Genomic DNA, 16,130 nt, shown 5'->3' on the forward strand with positions numbered 1-16,130 from the left:
ACAAGGCTGTTAACATTCCTAAGCTTTCTCCCAGCTCCTCTCCCTTCGTCATTCAACTTTGTATGTGATACCTTGTTATGTTATTTGACATTGTTAAGGCTTTTGACACTCACCATCAGTTTTCATACCAAGATTCCATCAGTTGTCTGCTGTTCACTGTTTAAATGGAGTCGCAGTTCCCTGCCAAACCTTTTAACCTAGTGTGCCATTCTCCGGTAGATTTTTAATCATCTCTTACTGCTCAGTGTCATTGTTAAGCAACTTTTTCCTTCTGAAAGAAGTGAATGTCTGCCAGTCACCTCTATGTCAAGTGACATTTTCTTCAGTCCTAATGTTTTTAGACTAAATTTCATTTTCCATAGAACCGTGTGGACATTACTCCTATGTCGTGTGGGGGTGGCAGTTCTGGGGTGGCATAGTGTTTCCTCCTAAATCAAACATGGTTTGCTTTTCTGCTTGGGTATCTGAAGAATTCTTAATCTCTGACATTCACTGGTGGGAATGAGAGCTGCCTTTTGTCCACTGCAGCCTATCTCTCCTTTTCCTGACTTATTACAGCTATTGTTTTGCTTGAGTGTGGCTTGACTCTTAGTTTGTCTAATTATTTTCTTATGTTAGAGAATTATCATTGTGTGATGGTCTTAAATCTGTGTTAAAATAGAATGCCCACATTAAGAATATTGCAGCATTTTTATCTATTTATCTATCTATCTATCTATCTATCTATCTATCTATCTATCTATCTAGTTTATTGTGGGTGATACCCAAAATGGGTAGACTATTTTTCTGAAGTTATAGTTTTAAGTCTTTGTATTCCCTTCATTCAGCTCAGCTTTTTAACGTAAGTGTCAGTATTTCACTTTATTTATTCTGGATTATGATGCATCTAATTCACTTATTTTCAAAATCATGTTTCACTGCCCCCAACTCCTTATAGAAAGTAATTTCCCTTTTCATCTCATTTAGCTGTTTCATTATTATTTTACTGAAATGCCCTTGTTCTATTTAATTCATTTTCATATTAAGATGCTCCTAGTACTAAATGACTGGGGGAAAATTTTCCTTCTGTCTTCTGACTTACGTTTTCTTCTAGCTCACTGGAAAAACAAGCAGATGTGCATACTAAGCAAACTCCATTTGAGCACTGTGTCAGTGACTTGCTAGCATTTGTTTCTGGATTCCTGTACTCTCTATGTCAAGTTTTTAGTCTGTTAAGAATAAACATAAATGGATTGAGCTAGAAATGATCATAATAATGAGTTAAGCCAGAAGCAGAAAGACTCAAATGGTATATACTCACTTATATCTGCATACTAGCCCAAGGGGCATATCCCATGAAAGCCTGCACTTACCAGGAAACTGGGACAGAGGGGAAGACATCCCATTGAGACTCTGGATGAGAGAAGCATGGGAGAATAGCAAAGTAGAAGGATCCAGAGGGTCCTAGAAAACTACAAGTAGAATATTATGGTAGGCAGATTTGGGCCCAAGGGTGCCGTTCAAACTAAGGCACCAGCCAAGGACAATACAGGTGGTAAACCTTAAACCCCTACCCAGATCTAGCCAATGGTCAGAACATTCTCCACACTTGAGTGGAGAGTGGGATATGACTTTCTCATGTACTCTGGTGCCTCACATTTGACCATGTCCCCTGGAGGGGGAAACCTGGTGGCACTCAGAGGAAGGACAGCAGGTTACCAAGAAGAGACTTGATACCCTATGAACATATACAGGGGGAGGTAATCCCCCTCAGGAACAGTCATAGGGGAGGGGAATAAGGGGAAAATGGGAGCGAGGGAGGGATGGGAGGATATAAGGGATGGGATAACCATTGAGATGTAACAAGAATAAATTAATAAAAAAAAGAATAAATATAAATACTACTCTCCCCAGAAAGATGTGCCATGGATGTCAGACATGTTGTTCAGTCACAAAGAACACTGCAGAGAACCTGCAGTGATGCTGTCATCATTTTGTGTGTGTGTGTGTGTGTGTGTGTGTGTGTTATGTACACTTGTATGTACAGGTGTCTTTGCTTATGCATGCATTTATGGAGGCTAGAAGAGGGCGTTGGTTATTTTTCCCTATTGTTCTTTGCTTTATTTCTCTCAGTGAACCTAATATTTAATATTTGTCCAGGGTTCCAGGACCTTCGTATCTCTGCTCCCCAGCACTGGGTTTGCAAGTACATGTAGTCACATCTGGCTTAGAAGTGGGTACTGAGGATTCTTATCCACTGATTCCTTCCCTCATCCCATTTCCTTTTTAAAGACAGTAGCTGCACACTTATTGACTGACATCATCTATCTCCTGGGGCTTCTTGCCTCCAGACTCTGATCGTCATTATGCTGTTTCATGTTCTATGATATCAACATTTTTAGACTCACTATACGAGTGAGACTGCACAGTACTTGTATTTCTGCATTTGGATTATTTTACTTAACGTTATTTTCTCTGGGTTCATTAATGCAGCCACAAACCGTAGAAATTCACCCTGTGAAACAGTCTTCTGTTGTGTACGTTTAGCACACTTTGTTTATTCAGTCATTTGTCACTGAACACTTAGGTTGGCTCTGTGGTGGTTATCATAAATATCTCTGCAATAAACATGGGAGTGCAGATGTCTCTCTGATATATTGATTTCATTTCCTTTGTCTATATACTGAGTTGTGGGATTGCTAGTCTCATTTTGAAGAACTTCCATGCGTTTTCTATAATGGGTGGGCTGTTATGTTTCTAGTATTGGTGTGTAATGGTTCTTTCCCCTCCGGATTCTTCCTGGCACTTGTTTCTTTTTGCCTTTCTGATGACAGCCATTCTTATTGGAGTGAGGTCATACCACGTTGTGCTTTTGGTTTGCATTTCCTTCATGGTTGGTGATGCTGAGCGTTTTTACATATCTGTCATCTATGTGACTGGTCTCTTTTGAGAAATGTGAACCCCCCTCAGTGATGGGATAAAGTACTGGAATAACACAGCATTGTGATACAATTGAGTGGTCTCTATTCGCTCCATCTCCGTGTTGGGATAGCTTTGGGCCGACAGAGTCGGAGAGACTATTTATTTCAGTTCCTACAGTGACTGAGGATTTTGCCCCTCTCAGGATAGCTTTCTTATGTTCTACTCACTTTTTTTTTAAACCATGAGGAAATGATGGTGCGAGAGGAGACTTAGATTGAAGCAATGTCCAGTATGAGCAATCAGGCCCTCCTCTTTCCTCCGAGATTTTACGCTGTCCCCTACTCTACTTTGACCCTCTGGCGGGAGAGTCTGTACTTTTCCTGCTTGATTGGATCTCTGTGCTGCTTGGGAGGGTGTCTCCATTCTTTAAAAGTCAGCTCAAAAAAAAAAAAATCAAGTCCAGTTTTCTCTTTGTGTCACGCACCTCTCAGCCACATGTATCCGTAGCACCTAGAATGAAAGCGAATGTACTCATCCTGCTTCCCAGTCTCCAGGTATAGCCTCATTCATGATCTCACAGTTTAGTCTATTTAGGAAGACAAGAGCTCTGTAGAGCCAGCCAAGATGGGCATGGCTCTTTTATTCTAGAATGTTCGGTTTCATCCACAGTATACAAATTCTTAAAGATTATCTTATTAATTGAATATGACGGTTGCTTGGGTTGGCATGTGGTTATAGATTTGACTTAAGAGCATGGATTTAACAGCTCTTACTTTCCTAAGAGTCAGGGGGTCTACGGTAATACTGTGATCATGTTCTCTAACTAGTAAGTTATTCATCATCTGCACCATGCTGGTTCATTGGTTACTCACTTGTTTATTTCCTTAGACTTCAGACTAGAAAAGTTCTCTGGAACATATCAGTGCAGTGACTACGACACAGGAAGCAGATGTTAGGTGGGCTAGCCCCGCCTCTTCCTGGACACATTTGCCGGTCCTTTTGTATATGTTGTTTATCAGGAAAACCTTGCTTCTAGGATCCCTCCTTTTTTCTTGGTCCTCATGGATTGTAACTTGTTTTATTAGCTTAGTCTTTTTTTTTTTTTTTAACATTTTAACTGTAAGGTAAAGTATATCTAACATGAAATTTGCTGGGTTAAGTGTACAGTCCTGTGGTATTAAATGTATTGTTGTTGTTGCTTGACTATTGTCACCATCCTTTTCCTTCTTGTGAGACTGAAACTCTCTACACATAAACACTGAGTAATAATTTCCTATCCACCACAGCATTTTACTCCCTTCTTTATGATTTTGTCAACTCTAGTGCCTTACTTTGTTTTATATAGTGTCCTCAAGATGTATCTGTTAGAATTTCCTCCACTCTTTAAAGGCTGAACTATCTCCTATTGTATGTACATTCCAGATTTTGCTTATCTATTTATTTGTGAATGTATACTTGGTTTAATTCAGTGTTTCAGCTACTATGAATGATAATGCTATGTGAATGGGTATAAAATATTTTTTTTAAAAAACTTCTTCCAGTTCTTCTGAGTATACACACAGAAGTGTATACATTTGATCACACGGGGAATTATTTTTAGAAAAACCTGCTACACTGCATTAGACAGAATTTGTGTCATTTTACATTCTCACAAACAGTGTTTAAGATTTCCAGTTTTTCCACATCTTATAAACATTTGCTATTTGTTTATTTTTGAAGATGTACTTCACTTTTTATTTTATGTGTGTTGGTGTTTTGCCTGCATGTATGTCCCTGCATCACTTGTTTACACTGCCCACAGAGGCCAGAAGAGAGCATTGGATCTCCTGGAACCAGAGTTACAGATGGTTGTGATCCCCAACATGGGGCATATTGAAGAGAAGCCGATACTGTTAGCCATTTAGCCATCTCTCTAGTTCCAAAACTTGTTATTTTTAATGATAGCCATTGTCATGTATATCCTAATAGTATTAATTTGTATTTTCTTAATGATTTGAGACAATGGAAATCTTTTCATGTGCCACTTAGGCATTTGTTTGTTGTCATCTATATTTTTTTAATCTTTTGATATTATAAAATAAATACAGTATTTTTCATTCTACCTTCTCTCTCCAAAACATTCTATATACCCTTTATTGGTCTCTTTTAAATTTATTGCCTCTTTTTAAATTAGTTGTATATAATATAATACATACATACATACATATGTGGATGTATATATGTGTATTCATATATATTCCTAAATGCATAAGCATAACCCAATCAGCCTGTAAGTACATTTTCAGGGCTGATCACTTGTTTTGTTTTTTGTTGTTGAGTTTTTGCAGTTGTCTCTATATCTTTGCTATTCATTCTTTACCCACATGTAATTTGCAAGCAATTGCTCCTGTTGTGTGGTTTGCCTTCTACTTGTTGATAGTGCCATTGGATTCACTAAGCTTGCATATTTTTCTTTTGTTGACTGTGTATTTGGTGTCACATCCAAGAAGTCATTGAAAAATGCTCAATCATTATGTTTTGGCCCTATGATTTCTGGGATTGTATAGCTTTAGGACTTATGTGTAGGATTTTGATTTACTTTGAGCTACTAATTGAGTGTGGTATTGGGTAAAGTTTCAGGTTCAGTTTTTTCCATGTAAATGCCCAGCTTTCTCATTGCCATTTGTTGTAAACATTGCCTTTCTTCACTGAATGATCTTGACATCTGTGTCAAAAAAAAAAAATCACTTGATCACATACACAAGGGAAGGGATGTTTATCTCTTCTAAGTGCAGGTGTTGAAATTCTAATCCCCAAAATGGTGGGATGATAAAGGGAGGTCATTAAAAGGTGACTATAGCTTGAAAACAGCCATGGTTAATGGGATTAGTGTCCTTAGGAGAGAAGTCTTAGAAAGAACCCTTTTATGGACCAGAAGGCTGAAGAAGATGCTCCAACATTATAGTTTTGGGTGACTGTTCAGGTAGAATACTGTCTCTGTCATCTTCTCATTTGGAAAGCAACTAACCTGTACTCCTGGCATATTCAGGTAATCAAGTTTATTTCTTCTCAAGTCTCTGATGGAGTTGAAGACAAGGTAGCTTAGTTTTACAATGAAGCTTAGTTGTTTAGGGGTTAAGATGTTTTTAGGTCTAGATAGGTGTTCTAAGTTGATAATGACAATATGTGATAGAGATTGATTCACATTCAGAAATTTAGATGCACCCGGATAGAAAAGATGTCTTCTTCAAGGCTGTCAAATACAAATAGCTAAAAACATTAAGAATGTAACATTTATATAATTCCTGATTGTGTCATGGTTCTTCTTGCTATAGGTAGTTTATTGTATATACATGTAATAATATAAATGTATATGTAAAAAATAAAAAAATGTTTAATTAATGAAAAAAGAGTTGGTAGAGTTGTGCAGAGTCACTGTGTTCTGAGTGTTTCTGTGAGGTTTTTGGCTATGACTTTTCAGTAAGTTTGGAAATCAGAAAGTGTGCGCCATCGACTTGGTTCTTGTTCACTGTGCTAATGTGCTGCATTGCACATTAGGCAGTTTTTTGTCTATGGAACCATCCTTGCATTCCAGAAATAATTCCCTCTTGGTCATGGTTTAAAACCCCCTTAATCAGTTGCTAAATTCAGGTTGGTAGCATTTTCTAAGTATCTTTGTATTATTGTTTATAAATAATTTAGGGTTTTAGTTTTACTTTTTGGAAGAGTCTTTGATATGCTTTGGTTTCAGGGCAGTGATGAGTTCATGGGATGAAGGAGGAAGCACTCCCTATTCCACTTATTTATTTAATATATAAAACTGGTCAGGATTTCTTTTTAAAGTAATTGGTGGAGTTCAACAGTAAAAGCTGTCAGTCTTTTTGTTGTTGTTGTTGTTTTAATTTTGGTGGGAGAAGTGTCTTATTATTGATTTAACTCACTGTTAGTTATGGATCTGTTCAGATGTTTCTATTCCTTTGTCATTTAGACTTATTGGGTTCTGTATTTCTTGGACTTTGCCCATCTAATTTACTCTTTCCAGTTTGTGTCCTATGACTATTCATAGAATTTTCTTATAATCTTTTACATTTTTATAGGTTTGGGAGTAATGTCTCCTTTTTTATTTCTGATTTTAGTAATTTGAATCTTCACTTTATTTTTCCTACTCAGTCTAGTTAAACATTTTTCAATTTTGCTGAATATTTTGAATAACTACATTTTAGTTTCATCGTTTGTATCAGTTAGTTTTCCTATTCTCTACTTAATTTGTTTGTGTTCCAGGTTTTATTATTCTTTTTGTAGCTTTGTAGTTAACCTGTTGTTGTTTTTCTTAATTCTTTCAATGAGTTGTGCTCTGGATTTAAGCTCTTTTATTTCTTTTTAATACCAAGTATTGCATCTGTTGTTCCATAAATTTTGGCATAATGTGGTTTTGTTCTCCAGTTTTCTCTAGGTACCTTCTAATTTCCTTTGTGATTTTCTTTGATCTGTTGAATGTTTTAGGGTGTGCTATTTCATCTGGTTTTTGTTGTTGATTTGTTCATTTAATTCTGCTTTGATTTCTAGCTTCATCCTGTTGTAGTTGGAAGCCATGCATTATATGACAGTTGCTATTCTGGCCCCTGTTTTCTTTCTTGTCTTCTGTTTATTACCCTACATATTACTACATTGTTGTATGTTGGATTTGAAGTCTCTATCATGTTCAAATAATGGCACATCCCTTAACTTCTGTCAGCTTTAAAAACATTTGGAGTGAATAGCTGTATTTATGATTGTTATATCTTCCTATAGGAAACCTTTGGTCGATATATAATATCTTCCCTTAGTGTTGATTCTTTTTTATTTAAAGTCTATTTCATCTGATGATGTAGCCACCTCTGCTCTTTTTTGGTTGCCGTTTGCATTGGGATATCCTAAAGATCTTTCTTCTTCATATCCATAAAGGATTCTCTAAAATCCCTTCTGTCCACATTGCTACAGGGCTCTGAACTGTTCTTATATTTTCTATGGTATATTAGACATCACTATAGAGGCAAATGACCAGTTAACAGGGTTATTTAGCTAGACCAGACATTAAGTAATTTTACTGAAAACCAGATAATCAGTCATCATTTTAAAGGAAATAATGAGCATCTGAGCATGAATGTAATTACCAATGTATCATTAGTCAATAACACTGTGTCTTCAAGAGTTTACATTCTGTGTTGCTTTGTCCACAGAGCCCCTCATAAGAAACGGATTGCAGTTCTTGGTATGATCAATTCAGAAATAGCTATGTACATAGAACACAATATTCAGACTCTCCAGCTCTCTGTATATGATTTCAGAAGAATTTATTCAGTAAACATTTGTTTAATGTTTGCTGTTTGCCAGACATATAGGATAAAAGAGAAAGAGATGAATTAGTTATAGATTTTCTCCAAGGGTTCAAAAAAAGTCAGGGAGGCAGGAAATGTACTAAAGGGCTATTACCAGGAGAGGGGGCATTGTATCATAGCAACAGCAAATAGATTTTCCCTCGTTGCAAAGGGTGGAGTTGAGGGTCACCCCATGGGGAAGGAGTTGTTAATCAGAGTGTGCTGGATATGCGTTGGGATCCACTGGAAGAGTGAGAATGGGGTAGTAGGGACTGGGAGGATGAAACAACGTAGAGCCACTCACCTGGTATCAATTCTTTGCTTAGACTAATCATCAATAGATTATATTGCCAAGACAAACAATTCGCTCTCAAGGAAATGCAGAGCTCAAGGCTTCTTTCCATTTTATCCCCTCAAAAAAAGCACTTTACTAACTTCTGATCACTGTGACTGTTAAATTAAAGATTAAGAGTTTGAGGGAGTGTCTTTGAACTATGTCTGTATAGTGGAGAAGAGAATTATTTAAAATATTCAGCAAATGTTATTTCTTTCCACTGTTTCTGTATACAATTAAGGACACATTGTATATACTTCCTAGGAGACAGAAGATAATCTTTTTATTCAACATGACTCTGCAATCTTAAAATAACACATGAGACTAACAAGCCTACGGAAAATACTCCTAATCAGATATCAGTTTGGTTAAACTAGATCCTTGAAGGTCAAAAATCCAATTAAAATTAAATACAACAGACCCAATTGCAAAATGAAAAGTTTATAATATTTCCTTGAGAGGATTTAAAAATTAGGAGGCCCATCATTTTTGAACTGGATTAAGGATGGGAAAGTGTGGGGAGCCATGCTAAATTCAGCCATGTTAGAAATCCTGTGCTTAGGCTATTTTTGGGTTATTTGCCTTTGAAGGAAATAGGGAAGTCCTTACAGGGAGCTAACTAGAGGATCAAGGAAGTTCTTACAGGGAGTGATTCAGGTGACTGTATTCTTGCCTGGGGGCTAGGGAGAGTGGGATTAGAACAGATCCTGTTGACCTTGCTGTATAAAGTCTTACTCATCTGCATTAAAGAAAGTCTTGATCAGAAATTTCCAGACTTGACTCATTATTTCTCGCATCACTGTATCCTACTTTCAATCCCTACTCCCTCTTTCATGTGAACCCTGGTTTGATTTGTCCCGCAGGCCGAGATAGGCAAGGCCATATTTAGATTTGTTGGCTACCGTAAAACATGGAAGCATCTTTTTCCTAATGAAAGCAAGAATTTCTACTGTCCTAGTTAGGGATATCTTCACTGTGATGTAATATCATGACCAAACCAACTGTGGAGGAAACTTTGCCTTACACACCCATACCACTGTTCATCATCGAAGGAAATCAGGACAGGAACTCAACAGAGCAGAAATCTGGTGGCAGGAGCTAATGCGGAGGCCATGGAGAGGTGTTGTTTCCTGGCTTGTTCCTCATGGCTTTCTCAGCTTGCTTCCTTATAGAACCCAGAACCATCAGCCCAGGGATGCAACCACTCACAATGCACTGGGTGCTTCCCCTTCAACCGTTAATTAGAAAATGGCCTACAGCCAGAAAATGCAGGCATTTCCCCAGCTGAAGTTCCCTCCTTTCAGATAATTCAAGCCTGGGTCAAATTAAATTAAGACTAGCCACACATCCACTAGAGGTATGATGACGACCGAGACATATTTGTAGCATTGGTTTAATAGCTGATACAGAAAGCTGAGGAAATGGCTCAGCAGATAAGAGTCTGGACAGCTCTGGCAGGGATCTGAGTTTAGTTTCTGGAACCCATGACAAGACTCTCACAACTGTCTGTAGCTTTAGTTCCAGGGGGATTAAATACCATTGGCTTCTGAGGATAACCCCCTACACACGCACACACACACACACAATCACAATTAAATATATTTAATAAAACTGGCAAATGGTTACACCTTTCCAGTTAGCCCAGTGCTTCCATAGCCCCTCCCACTGAGGACCCACAACTACTGAGCTTTCATCCACCTATTCAGTGCTCTGATTCCTTTTGGATGCTTGTATAGTTTTGGAGTGGATGGCTTTTACCCTTTCTGTTGTCTGTGCCTCTGTAGAGTTGATATTACTAATTGCTGGGAGCTTGGAGTGGGTCCATATGTAATGAAACAACTGACTAGCTTTATTTGCTAAACTTTATTTTGGAATTTTGGAATCAAAAGGAATCATTGTAAAACTCACTGTATGAATTTTATTGGAGGTCTTTCCTACCTGCAGAAGAGCCCTTGGTGGTCCATGTAAAATATTTTCAACTTTAACTGGGCATTTGGACTATAAGACAGGGGAGCCATTGATTTAACAAAATGCTTATTAGGAGCACATATATGTGTATATGTTTTACACACACACACACACACACACACACACACACACACACACACACTAGTTGTGGCATGGTTTGCTATGGTTTTTAATAATCCTTTACAAAAGATTGAGATTTATTTCCTTTAGAATTCAGTGTCTCTGCCTCCTTGTGGCATGCCTTCTTGTATTATATGAGTGCTACTTTTTTTTCCTTTATTAATTTATTCTTGTTACATTTCAATGGTTATCCCATCCCTTGTATCCTCCCATTCTTCCCTCCTTCCCATTTTCCCCTTATTCCCCTCCCCTATGACTGTTCCTGAGGGGGATTACCTCCCCCTGTATATGCTCATAGGGTATCAAGTCTCTTCTTGGTAACCTGCTGTCCTTCGTCTGAGTGCCACCAGGTCTCCCCCTACTTAATCCAACATTTTTAACCTCTTTGACCCTTTTACCGTTTTATTTGATTTTACTTTTCTTGGCTATCAGAGAACTAACACAGAGACATTTGTGGGCCTCAGCTCTACTAACTACCCAGCTGAATTACCTTTATTTAAAATGTTTATCTATTTCTATTTTATTTTCATTTAAAATATTTTGTGTTCTTTATTTATGACAAATAGCCTCAGCCAAAAGGTCTATTAAATTTGTGTTTTATAAAATTCCTAGTACAATTGCCATGGTGCAAGTCTTCATTATCTTTACGTGATGCTAGTTTTTCCTTAAATTCCAAGTTTCCTCCCACTTCTGTCTTCAAATATCCAGCCCTAAAAAGCTGATAGTATAATTTTGCTTATATCTCTTCTAAATTCCTGCAAAGTTTTATATTTATTTTTTTACTAAAAAGAAAAAAAAAAAAGAAATGTACTTGATTTGTTGCTTCTGAAATTCCCTAACATGGAAACTGGTCTCTAACTCAGTCTCCCATGTGGGATTATAGGAATATACCCAAACACTCAAATTTCTCTCTTTAGTCGTCTTTGAAATTACAATTTAGCCCAACTTGTCTGCTCATGATCAATCAAATTGCTTCACCAATGTTTTAATTGGTTTTAATTTTACCTCTTTTTAAAAATTCAGTCGATCATTTAGGATCCTCACTTTAAATGTTTCTTAAATATATTCACCTCTCCTCATTTTCATTGAGAATCCTGGCCATGATTATGTATCTGGAATTACTTCAATGCTTTTGCAATCTGTTCTCTACATTGAAATAAAAACAGGCTTTTAAAGCATAAAGCACTGTGCTGTTATCCTTAAAACTTCCATTGGTTTATATGAAGTCTAATGAATTCCACTGCTCTTCTTCCATGGCCAGCAAACCCACACATGATTTGTTTCCTTCTAATCTCTTCAAACTCATTTAATGTCCCTTTCTCCATTTGCTCCTCTTTAGACATCCAAGCCTTGCTTTGGTTTCTTAAGCTGAGCAATCACTCTCTTGTTTTAGGTCTTTTGCCCAGGGTATATGTTTGACTAAATGCAGGTGTTGCCAAGCAATAGCTCACAACCCAAATCTGTCCCACTGCCTGTCGTTTTCAATATGATTTTACTGGAATACAGGCATGCCTATGGATTTAGGTATTGTCAATGGCTGTTTTCATACTCCAGTGATAGACTTGATTTGTAGTAATATGCTATCATGAAATTATTTACTCTTTGTCATCTTCAGAATCCTTGATGACTTACTTATTCTTCCTGCCTTCCCTTTGCAAGGCTAGTCTTTTCTCATTCTCTACTTCTCCAGAAAAGGGTCTGTCTCACAAAGGCAGAAAGACTACCATATCTCAGCATACCAGCAGCTCAACTTTCTGCATCTTATCTAGTTTATAACTCCTTTAAGGTTCCCAGAGGCTGCATTTAAATATTATTTGTTTATACTTCTGATTGTATGTTAAACTGGGCTATGTATTCTTATTTTTCTTTAACAAGATTGTTTTTTACAATTTCACAAATGTATATCGTGCATTCTGGTTGCTCTCTTCCCACCCTCTCCTCTCTTTTCCCGCCTTCTGTTAGTTCCTCCTTCTCCCTACAAGCCTGTTTCCCACACTGATGTCTGGGTGTATTCTGCTGTGATTCACTGATTTTAATCAGGTCCATCTGTGCATCATGACTTTGGAACTGTCCAAAATTTAGAATATGGTGGGCTCAGCAGTGGATTCACACTACATAACTGAAAAAACAATGGCTGTTTCTCCTCCAGAATCCATCAGTAGGTGATGGATTTACTCAGATAATGGTAGGGCACATGAACCCTCCTCAATCCATTATTGGCAGTTGACAGGCCCGGTTGTGCGCCAGCAACGCAAGATGTGTGAGATGAAGTTTGCAATGGTTGTGTTGTGCCCCCAAGAGAGCATTTTTGCACCCTGCACCCCTTCTCTCTCTCTTCCAGCTTTCCTATTCTCTCTGCTTTCTCTTCTGTGATGTTCCCTGTGCCTTAGAGCGCATGGTGTTCTCCTTCAACTATTGATTATTTTCAGCTCCGTGAACAGTTATGAGCCCATGGACTCACCGCCGTTCACAGTCTGTGATGAATGCTGGCCCTGACATAGAAGTTTGTTTGGCTATCTGTGAAGGCAGGGGACATGCGCAGTTGGTTCATAACTTTATGTTCTGTTAGTAAAACAATACCTGCTCATAGTGTGTCAAAGCAGGGAGTGAAAGTCACGTGAACAAATGAATGAAAGTGTCCTATTTTTCTAATTCTACTTTAGAAAAACCTTATTTCCATTTTGCTTTGAAAATGTTTTGAGATTGTTTAAGTGACTCCAATTCCAATGTAACCTACTATGAAGAAAGCTTTGGTTTTGTTTGTTTGTTTTTTGTTTTCTCCCTGAATCCTACCTTCGTGCTGCTCTTTCTGTTTTACTCATTTCACAGCCTGAATAAGGCCTTTAAGTCTTTCCGGCATCTTGGGATGTGCATTTGCCCCAAGGAGAAGAAGAGAGGTCCTAGAGAAATGGCTCCCTTATTGAGGAGTTCTATCAGAACTAGTTCAGGGTGGCGCTAACAGATAAAAAGCACTAAGAATCCTCTTCAACAAAGCACACCAGAAGATCAAACCACGTTGTCTTGGAAATAATTCTGACATTAAATGTAAAAGGACCCCTAATATTTAATGTAATAAGGCACACACACGTCTCCATCTATATGTGTGTGTACAAATATGTCTATATTAAATACATCTATACCTATTCAAATAATGTCTGTCCTTAATACATAATCAATATTAAGATGCGTCTTCTAGGATCATAATTTTTTTTTAGGAGAGAAAAGGTTTTATTTTACTTATTTTATTTTAGCTTACCATCCTGGGGTACAGTCAGTCATTGTGGGGAAATCACCATGGCAGAACTTCAGGCAGTTAGTCATATCACATGCACAGTTGAGGGCAGCGAGATAATGAGTGCATTAATGCTTACACTCAGTTTGATTTCTCTCTCACATAGTCCAGGACACAGCCCAGGGGAATGTGCTATTTGGCTATCAGTAGCATATTCATGATAGTCCCCACAGACACACCCACACGCCAACCTAATCTTGCCAGTGTGTCATTGAGACGCTCTTCCCAGATGATTCTAGAGCATATTAGGTGGACAATTAAAATCACCCATCACTGTTTAGGATCATAATACTAATACTATTAAAGAAGCATAAGCTCCACTTTCAGCTGTTACAGCTTTGACCAGAGCAATTCATTCCATAGGTAGAATTCAGGATGTTTATTGTTTTTTAGAAATGTGCTCCTAACTACAAAACTGATATATGAAGAGCCAGGTACAAGGTTAAGTAATTGGCAGGTTGTGGCTATGACATTTTGAATAGATCTGTCTGAAAGGAGTGACAAATAAAGGATAAGGAAAGGATACTGTTCTAGAATGTTCTGTGAAACTGAGGAATCTTCAGGACAAAAGAGAGTCAAGAAATCTGGAGAGATCTGATCAAGTCCATTAGTGAAATGGGGTTTTCAAGACCTTGAACATAAGATTTAGCTTATAGGCAAAGAAAGAAAAGTAGGTTCCTGGGAGACTTCACTAATATTTGACAATGAAAACTGGTGGTCCTGTAACACGCAATTTAGAAGAAATCCTTTTTGGTTACCTCATATGTAACATGTTGTGGTTGTCCCCTTAAAAGTTTAAAAAAATCAGGAAGCCATCTGGTGCTTCAGTAAATGATCATCCCGCACACAGCAGGCAAGAGGCCTGCCACTGCCTTCCACTCATTTGCCCCGCACAGCTCATGAATCACTGTGAGGGCTATATAAATATCAGTCATAAGATTGCCCCACTAATAGTGTTATCCTGGAGGCTATTACCTGAATGAACACTTTTCTATAAAGCAATGCTTTATTATTCTGCATTTATGTTAGCCACAGGAAGAATCAATAGAATTATGAGTAAATGGGTTTTTAATTATGAGGAAGTTGAATAGAAGTCCAATGGCTTTTCCTCTCTGCTAGTGACGAAAATCAAGAAACTTAGGACTGATTCTTCCAAAATTAGAAAATAGCATTATGGGAAACGCAGAGAGTATTTTTAGGAGATCATATTACTATCTCTTTTCTGTTGATTTCAATTTGAGTTCTCCCATCGTATTTCTCAGGCAAGCTAAGAGTTACAGGAAGGCTAACTCTCAGAGGAAAGAGAACTTTAGGCCCATGGGATATGAAAAATGTGTTACAGTTGCAGGCTCAGCTTAACGTTCGCTCCTCCAACATCCAAGTACGTGATAGGCATATGGAAAATATCATTCCAGCACCTCTACCCGACCCAGCTGAATTTCAGCACTTCAAGCCATGTGACGCTGGACATCCTTTAAAAGCGTTGAGGCTAATAGGTGACTGGTGCGCACACACTAAAATCAATTATCCAAAGATAACAAAATGGAAAATATATGTCGTGGGAAGATGGACCTGGCTTAAAGTCTGGCTTCTATCACTCATTAGATATTAACATTGGGCATCTGGTTGTCAATGTGTTCTTGTATGTGTAGGATGTCTACATTGTAGAGATTGCTGCGAGTGTAATGTGAAGTCACATTGTCACACACAGAACAGCGTGTGGAGAAAACAAGCTTTTAGTAAGTCCCAATTGTGATTTACATAATCATTATTCATTTTAATAGGGATATTTTGTTGTGTTAGGGAAACATTCACATTTCACTGGGCGACGCTTTAGTATGGAGACTCCTTCTGGAAAGCAGTCAGCTCTGCATACGGAAATGAAATTACTTGACACTGAGTTTATGTAAATAAAGCATATGCAATGTATCTTTGCTTCCCCTTATTAACATCCCACAGCACTGCCCTGTACTTTGTGAATTCAAGCTTCCGAAGAAGCTTAGATCACATAATTAAGGCACAGCTTAGCTTACTTTAAACAAATGGATTTGAAAGACACCTTGAAATGAGATGAAAGAAAGATTTGCTTTAATATTAACTTCTTGTTCCTGCAGAGAGATCTATGATAGAGTATTAGAATTGGAAAGCATCTTAGGAGCAATTTTGTCACTGTTTTTCC

Source organism: Acomys minous (assembly GCF_964271855.1).
Source record: "Acomys minous genome assembly, chromosome: 6".
NCBI classification, from domain to species: domain Eukaryota; kingdom Metazoa; phylum Chordata; class Mammalia; order Rodentia; family Muridae; genus Acomys; species Acomys minous.